At 40.2% G+C, this 17,526-nt stretch overlaps 1 long non-coding RNA gene across 3 annotated transcripts; it reads right to left on the bottom strand.

Moving 5' to 3' along the window:
- Window positions 1–641: 641 nt before the first annotated feature.
- On the bottom strand, window positions 642–17,523 carry LOC148118843 (uncharacterized). Of its 3 annotated transcripts, none has more exons than XR_015735794.1 (3): window positions 16,084–17,523; window positions 10,375–10,677; window positions 642–1,978 (listed from the first exon to the last, which is right to left on the bottom strand). It is a non-coding gene; the product is annotated as an uncharacterized LOC148118843 (long non-coding RNA). The 3 variants fall into 3 exon arrangements; XR_015735795.1 differs by lacking the exon at window positions 642–1,978 and adding an exon at window positions 6,312–6,705; XR_015735793.1 differs by lacking the exon at window positions 642–1,978 and having other exon boundaries at window positions 9,880–10,677.
- Between the last annotated feature and the right edge of the window lie 3 nt (window positions 17,524–17,526).

Raw genomic sequence — 17,526 nt, 5'->3', positions numbered from 1 at the left:
TTTTAATAAAACTCTGATTGACCAGGCAGGCAGTATAGGCGGGAAAACCAGACAGGAAGTAGAGGTGATGCAATGAGAACAGGAGAATTCTGGGAAGCAGGGGTTCCTCCACCATTCCTGCGCACACCACCGAAGAGGCAACATGTAAGCTGAAAAAGGTACCAACCCATGTAGCTAACATAGATAAGAATAATGGGTTAAGATAAGTCATAAGAACTAATAAGTAGCCTGACCTAATGGGCCAATCAGTTTATAATCTTAAGGAGTCCTGTCTGTAATTTTTCTTTGGGGTTTGCCGGTTGTGGGGTACTGGGTGGGACAGAAACCCCAACAAGCCGGCCCATCATGTTACATTGATCTTTTTATTTTCTGTCTTAGTCTGAGCTACCGTAATAGAATACCTGCTCCCACTGGAAAATGAAAACGAACTTACATTTGTTCCTAACAATTATAGAGTTGAAGAAGCCTAAGAGAGGAGATGAGTGTCTTGTGAGCCTTCTTGGTACATCATCTCATGGGTGAAGGGAAGGAAAAAAGACAGAACACAAAACCTACTCTGGAAAAAAGGACCAGGTCCTGAGATGACAGAAACCACGTGTTGTAGAGAACCTTCATGGATGATGTCTCAGAATATCCCATCTCCCAACAATGCTGAACATTACATTTCCAATGCCTGTGTTTAGGGGAATACATTCAAGGCATGGTACTATCCAGCTTGTACAAAAAACCAAAACACCTTTATAAACAGTCAGGAGGCCAAGCTTGAATCAAAATCATGTGTTCCTCAAAGTTCGGCTCCAGCACATTGGCCTTTGGAAAGGTCATTTCTGGTTCCCTACACCCCCACACAAGCTCTTCCTTTAGTCTTCCCATCTCTACCTCTGTGCTGTGGGAGCTCTGTGCATGCACTATGTAGGTGGTACCCAGGTTACAGCCCATACTTGTTTTTCTGTCAACATCAACTCTAGCTAGATGTGTCTTAGTTTTCCCAGCCTCTGGGCCATATTCTTAGACAGTGAGCTCTGTTTTCTCCAGAGTTGATTGAAGGAGTGTGCTCTAAAACAGGCAAAATAACATGTTTTAGTGTAAGGAAGACTTCATTTTATTTTTATTCAAGGTCTGGTCATTTAGTTGTTACTCTTAAGAACTTAGCTCACATTGGGGTCTGACTTAGAAGCAGAAGCTCTCGACAAAGACAGCCTCTTCTTTGGTGATCTCTTCCTGGCAGTTTTCTTTGGCTTTCTTTACTCTCTTGGTCAAACGTTTAACCAGGATCATAAGTCTCCTTATTTGGTTTAGTGCATTAATTCCTTCGAACAATGTGGCATTTGTGTTGCAGGACACTTGGAGTAACAAGATGCTGAATCTTGTTATGTGGGTGCTTTGCTCCTGAACTTCTTACCTTCATTAAGAGCTTTTTGACAACATATTGTCAGGCATCACCTTCTTGAGAGAGACTTAAAGCCTTCAGATTCTCTTCGGGACTGTAACCACCGAAGCACAGTGCTATGTATCAGTCCAAAAACGTCTGCCTTTTTTTTTTTTTTTTTAGAAAAATATCCAACTTGAGAACATTTAGATTTGCATGCAAATACACCCAGAACAGACTTGCATTTTCTCTCTGCAGTTCTCCTTGATCTGTAGCAAAAGGGGCCCCAACTCAAAGCCAGGTGCACTTTGCGATTGGCCAAGGCACCCTGCTTCATGGGAAAGCTTTGTTTGCTATTCACAGCACTGATTCGAACCATAAGACCTTTCCACTCTTCATCCAGAGTCGCTGCTTCTGTGGTCATGTGCTTCTCATAGAAATGATGGAATTTGCAGTCATCTTCTGCTTTAATGAGTTTCTGACAGTGGGGAAGGAGATACTCAGCTGCATCTTGACAAAGACAACTGCTTAGAAGGTGCCCCCAAAAGATCTGGGGCATCTTTTTGATAGTTCTTCTCAACAGTAGGAGCAGGAAGCAGACTTTGACTTCTGTGGAGAAGAGGGAGAGTCACAGATCAATTGGTGAATATGGGAGAGTCTGACCCATTTGCCCTTGAGGGTCGCTTCATCTGAAAACTAAGACACTACCTCTGTAGAGAGAAATGGGGTGGCTAGGGTAGGGAGTTACACTGCATAGCAGATAATGCTGAATGATATGGAGATGTTCTCAAGGACAAGTGAGACCAAGTGACCTCCAAGTATCATGTTGAGTTTGAGTGAAAAAAAATCCATTGTTGGGCAGTGTCTATGACGATGTGGAGTTGGTCTTGGCTGCGAAGGAAGACGGCACACAATACTCACTATGATGAGGTAAGAGCGAGAACACAGGCAGTTTGGGGAATAGTTAGTGAGTAATTACAGGATTATTTTTGATGCTTTAATATTAAGTCATAGAAATCAAAATGAAAAAAATCTCCTTCTATGCTTGAGGCAAAATTGCCCCTTACAAGGGGGACTCCAAGCAATCACGGCTCATTTCCAGAGCCCTGTGTAAGGAAGAGGACTCGGCTCCCTGTTGGGATTATGTCAAAGCCTAACAGTTATTGTAGCCAGGGCGTTTATTTTCTTTTTCTCCTCTTAATATTTAGTTCAAATCATATTCTTCTTGATTTCAACCTGTTATTGTTAGTCATTTCCTTGGGATTAGCTTAGGAATCTCTATCCTTCCCTAGAATTTACACCTTCCAAATATTACATTGACTTATCACCTGACCTGGCAGTAAGTGTCTGAAGGCTCAGACTTTTGGTTTTTATGTGGATTGACGGCTTTACAACCTATAAACACTCTGTGCATGGATGTTGAGGGAGTTAGGAAAATACACGTTGTGAGTTAAAATATGTAACTCCATATTTACCTGATCTGTGCAATCATAATCTTCATAATCATTCATTTCGGATTTGCCAAATGGCACATGTGGAAATGTTCAATTTGTAATGTGATTATAACTCAAAAAAAAAGTGTATTTGATACCTGTGGCTTGGTACAGAAAATTTGAAAAACTGTGTTACATTTCCTATTCCAAGCCAAGTCAAACTCTGAAGGAGTTCTATAATTCTTGGGGAATCGCTTTAAGCAGACTTGTGTCAAGGCCAATTATAGTCCAGGCAGCCGTTCTCTAATTGGGGCGAGGTAAGTAGCTGAATACTTCTGCCATTGAGTAAACCCCTTGTAAAGGTTAGAGCACCGGGACTGAGAAAGCATAGGAGGGCAGGAGCATAGCATTTCTGTACTGGTACCTTCACCCCCGTAGCCCTGGGAGGGGGTCACGTTTCCTTCTATGCTATTGTCACCCACCCCTTCTCCATCCTTGCCATTTCTCATATGGGGTGAAGATATTACAGAATTAAGGGGTAATAGCTTTCCATTAATTTTTGCCTTGCCAAGAGCAGTGTGTGTGTACGTTTGTGTGTGTGTGTGTGTGTGTGTGTGTGTGTGTGTGTGTGTGTTAAAAAAATAGCAGAGAACTTACTTTGGCAATAGTTCCAGTAAATTTGTGTGTAAGCATGTAAATATTTGTGTGTTTTGGCTGACATGACTAACCAAACTTGAACTGTGCCATCCTCTTCATTCCCCCTAAAGCACTGCTCTCATGTCGTCAGCACAGAGTCTTCATCCACCTACAGTTCTTCATGGGATATTCAGGAATATTCAGTGCCTACCTAACCTATATTTTTGTCTCTTTCTTTCTTGTATTTATTATATATCTTACATCTATTTTTTCTATCTCTGCTCTACTTATCTTTTATCTACTGTCTATCTATCACTTTTCTATTCTGTCATTTACCTTCCTTCCTTCCTTCCTTCCTCTTTCTTTCTTTCTCTCTTTCTTTCTCTCTCTCTCTCTTTCTTTCTTTCTACCATCTATTTTCTATGTACTTTCTATCAATCAACCATCCTACCCATCTATATATCTGCTTGCATAATTTCACCTGGCAGAATTATTAGCCATTGCATACCACAAGCTAGCTTGCATCCAGAATATACCAATAAGGCACCAAATTTCTCCAGGCCTCAGTTTTCCTGAACATGCTGAGGGTATTTTCATGCTAATGTCAGAATTTACTTGGGGAGGGCTTAGTAGAGTGGAATTAACATAAGCCAAATGCCTAAGAATAATGTCTAATAATGTGGTGTAGATTGGAATTCAAGAGAAAGGCATTTTGAAATGATTACTTGTGTGTACAAAGTATATTGGGAATACCCTTGAAATCAATGCCTAAGGGAGAAAGAAATGTAATACAATCACATCAAATACCCCAGCACATCCTGTGAGACCTTTAAAGTTGTTCTATACAAACTTGGCAGAGGGATATCTTCTTCCTTCTGTCATTTGCTAATTGGATAAAGGTTGGTTTGGGATTGGAGGCATTCTCTTGGGCCCATTGACCATCTTCATCTGCTGATCATTGGATGAAGGCTGGTTTGGGGTTGGAGGCATTCTCTTGGGCACATTGACCATCTTCATCTGCTGATCATTGGATGAAGGCTTGTTTTGGGCTGGGGACACTCTTTTGGGTATAGAGAATATCTCCATCTTATAAAAATTTCTAGCAACTAAAGGACTTAGTGATTAGTATTCAGTAGAATTTGCCTTGACATTGCTTGACTTCACTTTCAAAAACCTGTGTCTTGAAACCAAGGACTCTGATGGTCATCTTTTCTTGGAGAAACTCAAAAGAACAGGAGTGGGTAGCTGCAGCTACTACTATTGTGGTTGGCCCTCAGACTGCAACAGAAATCTTTCATATCCCACTTGTATCATCTATTACTAAATATTTAGTTAGAATGTTTATTTAATGGGCAGCTGATTTACCTTGTGATGTGGTCCAGATTCTTAACCCTGAGACATCTGATCCCAGAGTCTCCATGCCTTTTTAGTTTATGACTGGTTCGTTTATCCCTCTATAATAAAATTCCGCAAAGGAATTCTCAAGAAGTAAAAGCTTTGTATCATGTATAACAATAACTCTTCTGATTTCTGGTATCAAGGTTAATAATTTTGGTTGAGGCAATTGATCTTTCTCTGCAGAATCCAAGGTGATCATGCAGTAAATACAGTCTGATATTTGCCAGGATTCTGCGAAAGCATGCCACTATGAGCATCAAAGCCTGCAGATCTGCAAGTAGGGGCAGCACAGGCTCCCCAGGTCAGTGGGAGTGACAGAGGTAAGATTACCTTTATTTACACTCCTTACATATCAGGCTTGAGCGCCTCTGGGTAGTGAGGCCAGACCATCACACAATGAGGTTTAATATAGGCCATACACTGCACCAGGACACATTAGAGCCAGTTTCCTTACGCTTTGTTTCCCAGATGACTTCTAAATGGGACTCTGCCATCCCCTTCCCAGACCAGCTGAGGGGTCGCCTGCCATAATAACTAGTAGACCCCAAGCCTGCAAATCCACAGAGTATTTCTTTTCCTGTACAGAGTCCGTTGGTCCAGTATGATGCTAAGTGAGGATCCATGTTGGTTACCAAGCTCAGTACACCCTTGGTTAATGGCGGCGGTAGAGGGGAGAAAAGCACATCCATGTTTAGAATTCACTTTGATTGCCCTGAAGGTGAATTTCTGTCCCCTTAAAGGTAGAAGAGGTTCAATTGTCAACCTGTAGACACATTACTCTTCCTGATCTCTGGTGACACATACAGGACATGGTGTTGATCTCTACTGCTGGCACATTGAACATTTGACAGTGGCAGTAACTAGATAGTATTCTGGTTTCTGTCACAGGCACATATACCATGCCTCTTGTCAGTTGACTCCATTCATGGGACTTTCGTGTAAGAACTAGGGCTACCAATGAGAAGAATCTGCTGTGTCAACAATCAACCAAACAAACAAAAAGAGTAGATTCTTTTCATTTAAGCTTAATTGAAACATAAAAAATAATAAAATTATTCATATATAAGGTACCCAGTGCCATGATTGTATATGCACATATGATGAAATAATGACCGCCATATGACTCACTGGTACATGTCCAGTCGAGAGCATGCCTTTTGGTATATATAGTTAGTATGCTTTGTTGGTAGATAATTGAATCCTGTGCAGCGATACTCTTTTATTAGCTGTTTATTTCCAACTTTGTAGTCCAGCCTTTCTGATTCAGCAAGCTCAGGATCCAAGTCTTATGCCCATGATCCTGGTGCCTATTGGTTCAGAATCATAGGCCATATAATTCTTTTTTTTCCTTTGTTTAACTTTTTCTTTTTTTTAAATTTTATTTCCATTCAAATATTTACACTTCCTTCCCTTCTCTCAATCCTCTCCCACTCCCCTACACCCTCTCTTCCCTTTCCCACCCTGCTTGAGAGAGGGCAGGGAACCCTGCCCTGTGGAAAGTCCAAGGTCCTCCCCCCTACATCCAGGCCTAGGGAGCTGTGCATTCATATAGACTAGGGTCCCAAAAAGTCAGAACATGCCGTAAAAGCAAGTCCCAGTGCCTTTATCAATGACTTCTCAGTCAGCCCCCATTGTCAGCCACAATCAGAGAGTCCAGTTTGATCACATGCTCATTCAGACCCGGCCCAGCTGGATTTGGTGAGCTCCCATTAAAACAGGCACATTGCCTCAGTTGGTGGACCAACCCCTCACGGTCCTGACTTTCTTGCTCGTCTTCTCCCTCCTGTCTTTCAGCTGGACCTTGGGAGCTCAGTCCATTCTCTGATGAGGGTCTCTGTCTCTATCTCCATCCATCGCTGGGCGAAGATGCTATGGTGATATTCGAGATAATCATCAGCGTGATAGTGGGGCAAGGACAGTTCAGGCACCCTCTCTTCTGCTGATTAAGGACCTAGTTGGGGACATCCCCGAGGACACCTGGGATCCCCTCTAGAGCCAAGTCTCTTACCAACCCTAAACTGAATCCTTTAAAGTAGGTATCTTCTTCCCTGCTCCTATATCTGCCCTTCCTCCATCTCCACCCTCCCACTCCCCCAAGCTCTTGCCAGTTCTTTCCTTCTCCCTTTCGCCTTTGAAATGTAGACTCCTTCTCTCCTTAGCAGACTCTGGCCCTTCCAAAACAGGGTTGTGCAAAGACTTAATTCAGTTACTGGCTTGGAAGATATTATTGAGACAGTAAGACACATTCAGACACATTGCATTCAGACAAAGAGTGTCATTGACCTCGACCTGGGCAAAGGATATCTGTCAATATCCAGTGTTCAGAAAATGATAGGGAGAATCATGATGTCTCAATGCATCGACTCGACTGTCCTCAGTCCAAGCAGAAGCCCTGGTAATACACAGCTGCCATGATGACACTTACTATAAAAGGTTTGAGTCTCATGATCAACTTCAAAGACTGAGCCATAACTTTTTCTGCCCTCATTCTATAGAAACTCTGAATCTGTAGAGTTGTCAAAGTGGCTAACTTATTTCCACACTTATTCTTCAAGTGGTAGATAATTTTAAAAGTCTTTTTTTTCTTCCTTTAAATCATCTAATGCCTAACATTTGATCATAAATTTTGATAATGTTTGTGTCTGTTTGTTTTATAGACTGTAGATGAACCCAGCTGTCCTTTGACTTCCTGTGTAATCCGGACCCACATTTAAAGTTTGATCCTCCTGTCTCAGTGTCCTAAGTGCTAGGGTTATAGTGTGTGCATCACACCAAGAGATCAGTATGGTAGCCCTGATAGTCTTTCTGTAGCATTTGACGCACACACAATAGTGCATTCTGTCAATATTGTACTGGTTATCTCACACTGTGTAACAAGTCACCCTCTAATTTTAATGTCTTAAAAATGTTAATAGAAATCTGTTATTCCCATAGCTTGCTGAGTCTCTGCCTCAGCATATGTCACTGGCTGGTCCCGTGTCCTCCAGACCTGCACTCTTAGAAAGTTTGACCAATGAAGGAGTATTTCAAAGTTTTGCTATATGTTAGAACTCAGAGTCTTTAAGAGACACTTAAACACCCTCTTGACATGGTTGTAGGCTTCTAGAAGATGAAGTAATCAAAAATTCCAAGGTGGGAATTTTAGTGTGCCAAAATATAGCCTCAGAAGTAACTCAGTGTTACTTTAGCAGTATTCTGGTAAGTATTTAGAGTGCTTTTCCAGTGTGGGAAGGAATTACTGGAAGGTATGCAGGCTGGTAAGAAGGCTCACTGTCCGTTTTAGTGATGCCCATGTCAGCACAACACTTGAGATTTTGCTATCAATGAAAATGTCCTCAGCTATAACACTGCTGCAAGTCACGACTGTACGCATCCTTCAGAAACAACCTTAATGGGCCTTGACAACTGACGACAAACAGATAGCTCCAAAATTGCATTTTGAGTCTATATGCTTGGGCCAATCCTGGTGATAGTAGGTAGTCGCAAAATTGGCACTAAGTAAATCAGGGACACAGGAAGAAAACTGGAAATCAGGACAGCTGAGCTTCTATCTTATTACATCAATGATGTCTGCTGATTCAAGGGGAGCTCCATAACCTGAAAGCATATTTTGAGTTGTGCTAAGTTAAGGCCAGATAGCAGGTCATTTGTAGTATACTATCTAACAGTAATTAAGTAAATAGATATATAGATTCCCATCTATCTTCTATCTATCAGTCATTGGAGTAGGCGAGTCTTCTGTCTATGTGTTACTTTCATTGGTTAATAAAGAAACTGCCTTGGCTTTTTGATAGGGCAGAATTCAGATAGGTGGAGTAGACTAAACAGAATACACGGAGAAAGAAAGCAGAGTCAGACATACGCCATGATTCCCCTTCCTGGGATGGATGCTGGCTAGACTCATGCCGGTTAGCCACGACCTCGTGGTGGCATACAGATTATTAGATATGGGTTAGTCAAGATGTGAGAGTTAGCCAATAAGAAGCTAGACCTAATGGGCCAGGGAGTGTTTAAATGAATACAGTTTCCGGGTAATTATTTCGAGTGTAATCTAGCTGGGGAGCCGGGATCCTAGCGGGAAAGCAGCCCGCTGCTCCTTTTGCAACAAGTCATCTATCTATCTATCTATCTATCTATCTATCTATCTATCTATCATCTATCTATCTATGTATCTATCTATCTATCTATCTATCTATCTGTCTATCTATCTATCATCTATCTATCTATGTATCTATCTATCTATCTATCTATCTATCTATCTGTCTGTCTGTCTATCTATCTATCATCTATCTATCTATCATCTATCTATCTATCTATCTATCTATCTATCTATCTATCATCTATCTATCTATCTATCTATCTATCTATCTATCTATCTATCTATCTATCTATCTAATCTACCTATCTATCTATCTATCTATCATCTATCTATCTATCTATCTATCTATCTATCTATCTATCTATCTATCATCTATCTACCTATCTATCTATCTATCATCTATCTATCTATCTATCTATCTATCTATCTACCTTTTGTCTACCATCTATATATCTATCATCTTACCTATTTTTATCAAATATTCATCATCTAACTAGCTTTAATTGATTGGTTGATTGATTTATAAATCCATTCATCTGCACAGTCCATGTAATGTTCAGCACCTCCTTTTAGTTTTTTCCAAATTATAACTTATCTTTTTTTCTAGCACTTTTGTGATCTGAACAGCAGCTACCTCTCTAAATGCCTCTCTGTTCACACTGATGTCATCTTGGGAGATAAGACACATCTTCCTACACTATTTTAAGACCTTTTGTTTTCTGATACTGCTGAGTCATCATTCCTAACACTTCTTGCCAGGATGTTTCAACAAACATGTCTTAAGTTGCTCTAGAGATTTTCATCTTCCATAATGTACTATACTTTATGTATATTGTCATTTTTCTAATTCTAAAGTATTTAAAATTCTAAAGTATTAATTCTAAAGTATTTAGTTCTAGTGTCTAAAACCCAGTGTCTGATATACAGAAGAGAAATTAAAAGTATTTGTGAAATAAATTGCTAAATTTATTACTTACAAATTCATAGTGTTACCAGATATTGTACTGATAGTCTTTGTTGGAGATGTTTGTGGGTTCTGATTTAATAATAAGCAAGAAGCCTAAACACTTTATATCTTTTCTGAGTTAAATTTAGCTTTAATATTAAGAGAAGGCAAACATTCTTTCCTAAGTGGCCTTATTTCCTTCTTCATTGACATCCACTTTGGAATACCTATTGTTTTGTGAACTTTGCTCTTGTAGAATCCATTGTTTGGCAGTACATCAGCATGGAATCCTGTACCGTTAGACAAAAGGACTCAAAGGAATTTGGATAACTGCATTTCTTTTCAACACTTGGCAACAGGATTCCCATGAGTTATCTGATCTCAAGATGCCTCATACATGTACTCTCCCCCACCCATTGAACCCAGACTAGAGAACTTTGCTTGGCAAACACTGCCCCACTGTACCTTGCAAGGTCTAAAACCTCAGCCCCACCTTTTTCTTGCTGTGACCTCTCTGATGATCAGCCTTGTCCCTGCTGTTCGCTTTGCATACGGAGTGCTAGAGGAAATGAAGAGAGGCAAAGTGACTAAAGTCATCTACTCCTTGTCACCCACTTCTATGCAAACATCTGGTGAATGATCCACGGTCAGTTCTGCTGCCTGGAAAGGTTTCCATTGTTTTCTATAGAGTCCTCTGAAGACCTGTAGAGGCGAATCCACAGTGATGACATCAATGTCTGCTTCAGCTTTCATCCGAGTCATGTGCCATCATCATTCTTTGACATCTAGGGATACCCTAGGGAATTGACCAATAAAGAATTTACTAGTATTTGCTAGATTAAGTTCAGAAATTACTATGTATTCTTGGAACTTGGTATTTACACTTTTTTCATATTTGAGTATATGGTCCTTTTTGCTGTGTTATTAGGCTGTAATCGCCATTAGAGATTGATTCAGTTCTTTTTTTTTTCACCTTTTTTTCCTGAAATACCTAGAACTTTTCCTGGATGTATTGAACCCTTCATATATGTTTTTTTTTCTATATGTGAGACAGAATCTTTTCTGCCCTCAAAGGGCTGAGATTACAAGTGTGAGCCATCATGTTTCTTAAAAGAATTAAAATGGGCTGGGTGGTGGTGACATGGCTGGACGGTGGTGGAATATGCCTTAAATTCCAGTACTAGGGAAGCAGAGGCAGGTGGATCTCCATGAGTTTGAGACAAGCCTGGCCTACATAGTGAGTTCCAGGACTGGCTCCATAGCTTCTGAGAAACCCTGTCTCGAAAAACAAAACAACAGTAAAAAGAATTGTAATGTCTGTACCTCCTGCTCATGGCCACTTAGCCTCCCTCACAACTACCTAATTAGAATTGCTGATTTCCCTTTGTACAGAGAAATAATATAAAAGACCCATATTCCTGATTTCAGAGACTGTCAAAACATATCTTAAGGAACTGAAGAGAAATCTCAGTCAGCAAAACACTCATCTTGCAAGCATGATCCATGTTTGACCCTTAGAACCATGTGAAAATGCTAGTCATGGTGACCTGCTTGTAACCCCATTTCTATACAAATCATGGCAGGCAGACAGGTCAGGGTCCTTTCTGTCCATCCTCCTTAGCCTACTCGGCAGGCTTCAGGCCAGTAAGAAACTCTCCCTTTCTGAAAAACTTCATGTCTAATGCCTGAGGCCTGAGAAACAAAACCTGATGCTGTCTTCGGGCAGCCCCACCCCACCCACAACGCGGTGTCTTACCTCAACCACGATTTGAGATGTCAAGAAACATGAACTTTTTATTATTTCTCAAGCTCTAGGGAAATCTGATTTTATATCTTCAGCATGTCTGGTATTTGACTTTTAACCGTTAATTCCTCATTGCTATAAATGTTTACAGAGAAATATTTTATATCAAGTATTAATTTACCTAATTAAACTTTCCAGTAAAATTTCCCCATTAATCTCCAAAATCTGTTGGAATGGTTTGACACTGGACTAAATTCAACTGTTGAATGTTACAAAAGAAAGCAGGGAAGGTGTTTCTGGAGAGTGACCTCTGGAGAAAATACAGCTGAACCTAAAGAGTGAAGGGTAGATTGAGGTTCTCTATCAGAAGGACAGTAGAGCACAGTGTCCTTGGTAAAGTTCAAAGGTCCCAAGTACATGAAAAACTTAGTATAGTATAGTTTGGAAAGTCAACTGTAAGCCAACAACTCTGATAACAATAAGCAAAGAGGAAATTTCAAAGCTAGACACAGGCAGAAACTACGCTGTGTGAATCTGACATTAGACTTGGAAACAACTAAGTGCCCCTCTAATAAAGGAGTGGATAGGGTCAGAACTGGCAGGAGATGTTGTGTAAGCTTGCTGGCTTCAACGAGAAGGACCAGGGATAGTTTGGGGTCTTATTGAAATTCTTGTGAGCAGCCAGGGTGAACTGTAGCTACTATGGTATATGTTGAGATAAGGGAGTCTGAGCAACACGAGATCTAAGGGATGGAATTCTAGAATTTACCAAAGAGTTGACTCTGGAATATAAAGGGAAGGGTGGAGTAAGAAGCCCTTCTGCCTTTGGGCTAATGCAATCAGTATCAATGGCGGAGGAGGGGCATATACAACAAGGCAGAAAACAGCTGGATGCAATGTGGTGTAGGCAGTCGCCTGCTTTGTGTGATAACTGAACTTGTGAGCATTCCCATATGTTCATTGAAATGTTCAGGATTTGAACCTAAAGGGGTTTGTAGGTCATCCTCCCAGGCCATATCTTCCCCAAAAGTGCAGAAGCATGGTAATTCTGTCCCAGTCTGTTTCTAGAAGGAAGTCTCTAGCTCTTACCCTGGAGAGTTCCTTATGGATGTCTCCCCATACTCCTAAAACAATCTGCTTCCTATTTCAGGATTGGTTGAGAGTTCTCAGGCTCAGTGGTTAAAACCACTGCTTGCTCTTCCAGAGGTCCTGAGTTCAATTTCCAGCAACCACATGGTGGCTCAAAACCATCTGTAATGAGATCTGGTGCCCTCTTGAGGAAGAGACCTAGTCAGTTGTCTTCAAGTTAGGCCATGAAACCCAAAATGGACAAGTTTAACAAGTTTGCCATATATGAACTGCCCATGTATGCTTTCAATAAAAAATTTTTAGAGCTAACATTGAGCTCAAAGAATAATAGCAAGCATGTCATTGGAAGAAATTCTTCTGGAACAATCTGCAGTACAAAATTGAGAAAGAGCTAAGAGATGTGGTTGAGCTTTGGAATAATAAGGAACCATAGTGTGTGATAACAACAGAACCGCTGTTATGCAGGAAAGAGCTGTGTGCAAGCTGAAAATATGGGGCACAGACACCTGAAATCCCAAAGAGTAATGCCTTCTTTAAAGAAGTGTAGGTAGCAGATTTCATGATAAGGAGGCAGAAAAGAGCCTCCTTTCCCGGGAAGAAAGGGAAGGAGGGAGAGGAGATGTCGGCAGTGTTTTATATATTATATTTATGTGTGTTCATGAGGTGTAGTTGAGTTCCACACGTTTCTTTTGCATTTCTTAGATACAGATTATCTTAGATTCTGCGATAGACAAAAAGACAACCTGGGAGCAATGCTGGCTCTGCTAAATTCTTTAATCACAGAATAAAGCCTTTCCTCCTGATCCTGCCTCTTCCCCAATTAGATCTAAATGAGCCTGCACTAGAGGACCTCCTTAATGTCTGTCTCAGGTACTCTTGCAAAGACAATTTTCACTTAAGCAGTCTGGTGGATACAGTTTTCTGTGAAATTATGCGTCATTGGTCCTTCAGAACCATGTTGAATAGTCCTAATCTTAAATAGCACAAGATACTGCTTTTCAAGCCTTGTCTTGTCCACACAATATTTTATTAAATATTAAAAACCTTTTTTTTCTTGCTTTTCAGAAATCCCATCAGCTCTGTCATACAGCTGAGTCTTTTTAAGATAGCTGTTCTTCTAAAACAGATATCTGTGGATTAAATGCCACACTTTAAGTATAATTTGTCAATCTCGAAGTTGCATGTTGTTCATATTAATTCTGTTGCAGCTAAAGTCCCTTCCAGCAAGCTCTCAAAAGTATATTTTTAAATATTCTGGAATAAACAGTTTCTTAGAAAAAAAATAACATACAACATTTTTTTGAAATAAAGTATTATCACCCAGTGAAGTGAAAATGCACAGTAGTATGAGTAACGACACTAAACTACCTCCAGCTACTTGTAGCTTAATTTTTTTGAGTCTCTGATAGCTTAGCTAGAAGATATTAGTTCTATATTGAAATGTTAAGTAATAGGATCTTGAGATAAGGGTAGGACGGCAGAGTTGGAAGGTGCAGCCACATATGGGGGTGGAGTGGATGCTGAGTTTCCAAGCCAGTGAGAAGACTGGGTGGATTGTTTAGGTTGTGGGGAGATTAATATAAGCAAGGACAGTAAATGCAAGATGAACGACTCTGGGAAATGATTAGTTTGTAGGTGCTTCTCTGTGCTGAGAGTACATTCGCCCGGGATGCTCTGACACTCCTTCTTGTCTAGGATTACTGCAGGGAGCAGAGAGGACAGAGCGTGCCGTTCCGCTCATCTGGGGATAGGTGACTGTCAGTGATCAGTGAGGATAAGAACATAGCGAAAACATTAAAACTCCCAGTGATGAGTCACACCTTGTCTGGCCAAGAACTGCTCCAGCACCCTCATACAGATGAGGGGAGAGTTTAATATCTGATTCCCATGCTTCTTAAACAGGAGTGCTAATGATTTATTATGATACTTAATTTTCTTCTTTTTTCATGTGGGAGATAAAGAAGCAGAACCGAGAAGCCTTTTAAAACAGTTCTAGATGACTCTGGCAGAGAAGTTTGACACACGCACCCCTTTCTATAGATCTCCATTTCCAGCCAGGCGGAGCCATGCCAGTTACCAGCAGACCCAGCCTGTCCTGGCAATCAGTGCATGTGGCAAGTGATCGTGAGCCATGCTTCGTGCAGCAAAGCATTAGCTTTGCCATCTGGCAAAAGTTAATTCTGCCAGGACAAGAGTGTGCCCTGCTCCACTGGCATAAAGGCATTTTTCATTTCCTTCCCATGTCTCTGGGGCAGCCTTCCCTAGGGAGAGAAGCTCTAAAGCCAAAGGAAGAAAAGAACTTAAGGCACCTTCTCGTCCCTCTGCAGGTTTGTCTTCGAGATAGTCTCAGAGGCTGCTGGTTTGGGTAAGCCTTCATAAAATCACAATGCTTAATCTCATCTGGGTTATCAACTCTGTTATGCATTACAAAGCCTCCAATCAAGGCAGTGGGAACCAGGGTTTCTATTTAATACCAAGAGAAATGGTGGAAGTCAGCGATTGATATTAACACAATGATGGGAAAAAGTGTCCAGAGGTGCTGCTCACATATCTCATTTTACAGCATCTTACAAATTCAATAGAAAAGACTCCACCACAACACCGCTCCACACTGCTCGTTATTGTTCTCCAGAATTCCTCAAGCTCTACATGCAAACTTCACAATAAAAAGGCTCTATAAATACAGACCAACGGTGCGCACAACTGTTGTTTTCCTTTTGAAAACAAAGGCATACCTGTTAGTCATGAGTCGTATAATATCACTGAAACAGGTTCTTTGCTAAATGTGTATATTCACGTTTAAAAAATAAAGTCTAAATAAATGATCTGTTATTGGGCATTAGAAAATATTTGCAGCTAAGTGAGAAAAGAATGTGAACAATAGCCATTGAATCACCACTGCCTGTGTGCCCTGAGATTTTTATGGAAGCTATGCTTTGCCCAACATGTGTTCTGTCTTATTTGCAAAAGCATTCTGGGGGAAATAATATTTTCTTCCAAAGGTCCCATTCGTTCTAAATTTTTCTGATGTATATTTGTCCATTTTTTAATGTTATCACTGGCAATTTTCGAATAAGTACATTTTAAAAAGACTTTAAATGGTAGGATATCATTACCATACCATCTCCCCACTGCTGACCATGCCAAATGAACAAACAGATAAAACTCAAACACACAAAATATGAATCACCCAGTCCTTGAAGAAAGATTTCAAACTAGTTTAGAAAAAAAAATACTTCCGGTTTCATTCATACGGGAACAAGAATCAATCTATAATATTAAAAACACTATATCATTCTGTAATGGAAAGAAATACTAAATGAATAGCTTTTTGCTGAATAATTTAATACTAAAATACCTAGTCGTTACCTGTTTAGTTTAACAGTCTGAATTTTAAATGATTCAAATGTTGATGGTGAGATTGAATGAGGAAGGATGTTGTTGAGAAGACTGCAGAGGTCACCTCACAGGTGAAAGAGCTGCTCTTCCAGAGGACCTGAGCTTGGGACACAGCTCACAGTTGCCTGCAGATACCACTTCAGGGCACCTTCTGCCCATCAGGACTTCTTGAGCATCTATGCATACATTGCACACGTGCTCAGACAGACACATGTAAACAAAAAATAAAAATTTTAAAAGAGCATTGTTAGTGTTATTTTTAAAACCATTTGTGAGAAGTCTGAATGTTTTCAAAAATTATGCTTTCACAAAATTTATTTTCAAAGTATTACACAGAATTCCTTAAAAATTGTTGAGACATAAAAGTTGAAACCCAATTAAGGGAAGCCTGATCTATTTGTTGAGTTCCAGGACAGTCAGAAGGAGACAGTGAAACCCTGTCGGGAAAACTCAAAACAAACAAACAAACAAAAAATGAAACTCAAATTGAAATATTGACAGTGGCAATTTAAAATACAATTTATATATTCTGTTTTATACAAGGCTGTAGAATGTTTTATACTACTACATTTTGCTAATTATCATTATTAAAAAACTAGTGTAGTATCATTAATATGTGAGATATTCAGTGTAGCTGAATAATAAAGGATACATTTTTAAAGTGAGCTTTCTTGTCTGAGTCTGCAAAGACATGAGCTTGTATTTTATTTCCGTGTTTCAAGATGATTATTGAATCAACTTTCTTAGATAATAACTGCATTCTCTCAGATCTGCTCCCAGTTACCAATATTCACTAAAGAATGAAAAAACTATCAAAAGAGAAAGATTTAACTTTTCAAGTATACTAAAATAATTAAGTGTTTAGAATAGAAACATATTATAAACATATTATAAAACATGTGTCTTAATTGATACAGTTTCCACTCAAGAGCCACGACTTTATGTTTGTTGGCTCTTTCATAAACCCACACTTACTTTTAAAACTTCACCATTTTAATGTACGAAAACTGATGGAGAAAGGATTGATCCGACGAGTTTTTCCACTAGACACTATAAAACTCCACCGTAGCACCGCGCAGGCTGGGAATGTGCGACTGAAGCTCACAACTAAACAGTGCCAGATTTTACTTTGAAAAGTGGACTGTGTCTATAGGGTGTGAACCATCTGCGTGTAAAACCAGCCCCACAGACAAACCAGGCTGTTCCTAGAGGCTCCATTGGATGGGAGGAGTACAAACGTCAAAATTTCAGGGGGGTCATAATACACGTGATGGGGACGTAAAGCAAGAAAGGGCAGGAAGAGCAAGCATAGAAAGGGATGAGCAGGCTGAAGCCTATGATGCTGCCTGTGTGCCGTTCCGCTGGGTGCTGCCTCCTTCCTCAGTCCTGCAGGAACCTGTCTGCACAGGAGAG

This window comes from Myodes glareolus, chromosome 20 (assembly GCF_982192425.1).
Source record: "Myodes glareolus chromosome 20, mMyoGla1.1, whole genome shotgun sequence".
Lineage (NCBI taxonomy): Eukaryota > Metazoa > Chordata > Mammalia > Rodentia > Cricetidae > Myodes > Myodes glareolus.
The sequence above is the reverse complement of the archived record's forward strand: the minus strand, read 5'-3'. Positions and strand labels throughout refer to the sequence as shown.